Raw genomic sequence first — 3,367 nt, forward strand, 5'->3', positions numbered from 1 at the left:
TGCACAGAGCAACTCACAAAGATAGTGGCAGCATGCACAAGACCTGCAAGGGTCCCCCACTGAGAGGCAGAGTGGACACGGACCCCCACCCCTAAACAAGAAGCTCTCTGCAAATGATACCTTGCAAAGGAAAAATTATTTTTCCCCAATGGAGTCTCACTGGGTGTCTTAACTATGTGTAAGGGCAGGCCTGTACCTCAGCAGACAGTCAACACAAAGTGAACGCGATGGTGTTTTTGTAGCTTTTTTGTCTGTAGTGCTTTATCTGGTCCCCCTTTTCTCTTACTGGTCTTTTGCTTCTATGGTATGGTTTCTGATTTTATGTTTTGATGGATTTTATTTGGGTATGTCTTTCTTGTTTTGTTTTTTTTTTTTAATCTGGTTTTGCTTGTTTGTTTTTTTATTTGTTTTCTAAACAGAGGGAGAAGGTGCATGGAATCAGGTGAGTGGGGAGGACCTGGGAGGAGTTGGGGGGAGGGAGAATTGTGATCATTATGAAAAAAAATTTTTTTTTAAATTATTTATGTATTTAGGTTTTCGACCCCAGTACTACACCGATACAGAGTTAGTGGCTGGTCCTCCTGTGGCCTCCGGTACGGGTAGTACCCTTCCCTTTGCTTCGGACCACTCGGCCTCTGCAGAGATGTGGTCAGCTGGTCTGCATGGTTGCCGGGGCCCAACACAGCATGGTGGCCCAGAAGCAGGCTGGGGAAGCAGCTGGAGGCTGGACGGACCAGGAGAGTTTATTAGACAGTGACCCTGAGATGTGGGAGCTTCTGCAGAAGGAGGACGGTGTCCGCGGCCTGGAGCTCATCGCCTCAGAGAACTTCTGTAGCAGAGCTGCGCTGGAGGCTCTGGGGTCCTGTCTCCACAGCAAAGTACCCGGAGGGTTACCATGGCAAGAGACACTACGGAGGAGCGGAAGTGGTGGAAGAGATCGAGCTGCTCTGCCAGCGCCCGGCCTTGGAAGCCTCTGACCTGGATCCCGCACAGTGGGGAGTCAATGTGCAGCCATACTCAGGGTCCCCAGCCAAAACGGCCCTTCTGCAGCCTCATGATCGAATCAGCCATCTCACCCACGGCTACATGTTTGATGTCAAGCGGATCTCTGCCACACCCATTTTCTTCAAGTCTATAAGCTCAGTCCCCAAACTGGCCTCATCAACTATGACCAGCTGGCACTGAGCGCTTGGCTTTTCCGACCGCGGCTCATCATAGCTGGCACAAGTGCCTATGCCCGCCTCATTGACTATGCACGCATGAGAGAGGTCTGTGATGAGGTCAGACACACCTGCTGGCAGACAGGGCCCACATCAGTGGCCTAGTGGCCGCCAAGGTGATCCCCTCACCTTTCAAGTACATTGTCACCACCACCACTCCCAAGATGCTTCAAGGGGCCAGGTCAGGGCTCATCTTTTACCGGAAGGGAGTACAGACCGTAGACCCCAAGACTGGCCAGGAGATCCCTTATACTTTTGAGGAGCGAATCAACTTCGCTGTGTTCCCATCCCTGTAGGGTGGCCCCCACAACCACGCCATTGCTGCGGTAGCCGTGGCTCTCAAGCAGGCCTGCACCCCTATGTTCCGGGAGTCCTCCTTACAAGTGTTGAGGAACGCCCAGGCCATGGCTGATGCCCTGCTGAAGCGAGGATACTCGCTGGTGTCTGGTGGCACTGACACTCACCTGGTGCTGGTGGACCTGCGGCCCAAGGGCCTGGATGAGCCCGAGCCGAGCGTGTGTTGGCTCACTACTACTCACTTCTTCCCAGCCACACACCCCCCGCCCCGCCCCGCCCCGCCTCGCCTTGCATTGACTTCTCACCAGTTCCGTGAGGATGACTTCCGTAAAGTCGTTGATTTTATCGATGAGAGATTCAACCTTGGCTTGGAGGTGAAGCGTTAAGACTGCCAAACTCCAGGATTTCAAATCCTTCCTGCTCAAGGACCCAGAAACAAGCCAGCGTTTGGCCAGCCTCCCGCAACGGGTGGACCGGTTTGCCAGGGGCTTCCGGATGCCTGGATTTGATGATCGTTGAGGACACCTGGCAGTCAAAGCCCACAGACCGGAAATTCCCTTTCTTTCCCCCTCCCTGGACCACAGAAGAGATGTCACTCATCTCTTTGGGTTTTAGCGGAGGGAGGGAGGCCTTCCATTTAGGGCAAGAGCCAGGCATAAACTCCCCTCCAGAATTTGTAGGTGAGATTTCTGATTTGTAACCATGTCTACAAGAAGCACTCAATAGACATCCGACTTGTTTCTGAGACCTAGTCTCACTTAGCTGTGAGTGGCCTTGAACTGACCCTCCTAACTCCTCTGGGGTTATAGGTATGCACCGGGACACCCAACTTCACCCTCAGCTTTCCACCCTGACTGCCCCCCCCCCACCGTCCCCCGCCCCAATCTTAGTGTTACAGACTCCTGCTCTTTCTTGGGGAAAGGGGATTTGCGAGCTGAGCCAGAGGAAGGAGTGGGTAAGCGCCCTCCTTCCTGTTTTTATCCAATAAAATGCTAACCTGCCCAGACGTCCTATTACGGTCGAGGGCCAGCCAGTGGAAAAAAATTAATTTATTTAATGTATGTGAGTACACTGTAGCTGTACAGATGGTTGTGAGCCTTCACGTAGGTGTTGGGAATTGAATTTTTAGGACCTCTGCTCGCTCAGGTCAACCCCATTCGCTCAGCCCCTGCTTGCTCCGGCCCAAGGATTTATTTTTATTATTATAGATAAGTACACTGTAGCTGTCTTCAGATGTACCAGAAGAGGGCGTCAGATCTCATTATGGGTGGTTATGAGCCACCATGTGGTTGCTGGGATTTGAACTCAGGACCTTCAGAAGAGCAGTCAGTGCTCTTACCCACTGAGCCATCTGGCCAGCCCTAATTAAAATTAAAATTAAATTTTTTTTTTTAAAAAAATGTGAGACACAGGGAGAAGAGCAGCTGCTCGGTTAAGCAGAGATTGAATCCAGAGGCTTCCGCAGGAACTATGGAACACCTCTGCCACCAAGCTGTACCCTGGCCTCCTCATGGTGTTTTTCCTAAGGATTAAAGTAAAAGGGATTTTCTTATTGTGTTGACTCTGGCAGATTGGCATCTCATTTTCAGGAAAAACTGGTCTGCTTGGGGGTGCATCTTCTTCCTTAAAGCTTGAACCTGCCCGGCGCCAGCCCCTGGGAAGCACAGACAAGAGGATCAAGGGTTCAAGGTCATCCTCTGCTGGATTAGTGGGTTTGAGGCTGGCCTGGGTTACATGAGACCTTATAAAATAAAATAAGTTGTTAGATATATGAGCTCTTACTTCAACTAGCTGAAAAAAAAATCTGTTGTAGCTGGGCAGTGGTGGCGCACGCCTTTAATCCCAGCACT

The 3,367-nt window shown here is 51.2% G+C and overlaps 1 pseudogene; it reads left to right on the forward strand.

Moving 5' to 3' along the window:
• The first annotated feature begins 647 nt into the window (after positions 1-647).
• On the forward strand, positions 648-2,036 carry LOC110332650 (annotated as a pseudogene).
• The last annotated feature ends 1,331 nt before the right edge of the window (positions 2,037-3,367 follow it).

The sequence above is a fragment of the Mus pahari genome, chromosome 1 (assembly GCF_900095145.1).
Source record: "Mus pahari chromosome 1, PAHARI_EIJ_v1.1, whole genome shotgun sequence".
Taxonomy (NCBI): Eukaryota; Metazoa; Chordata; class Mammalia; order Rodentia; family Muridae; genus Mus; species Mus pahari.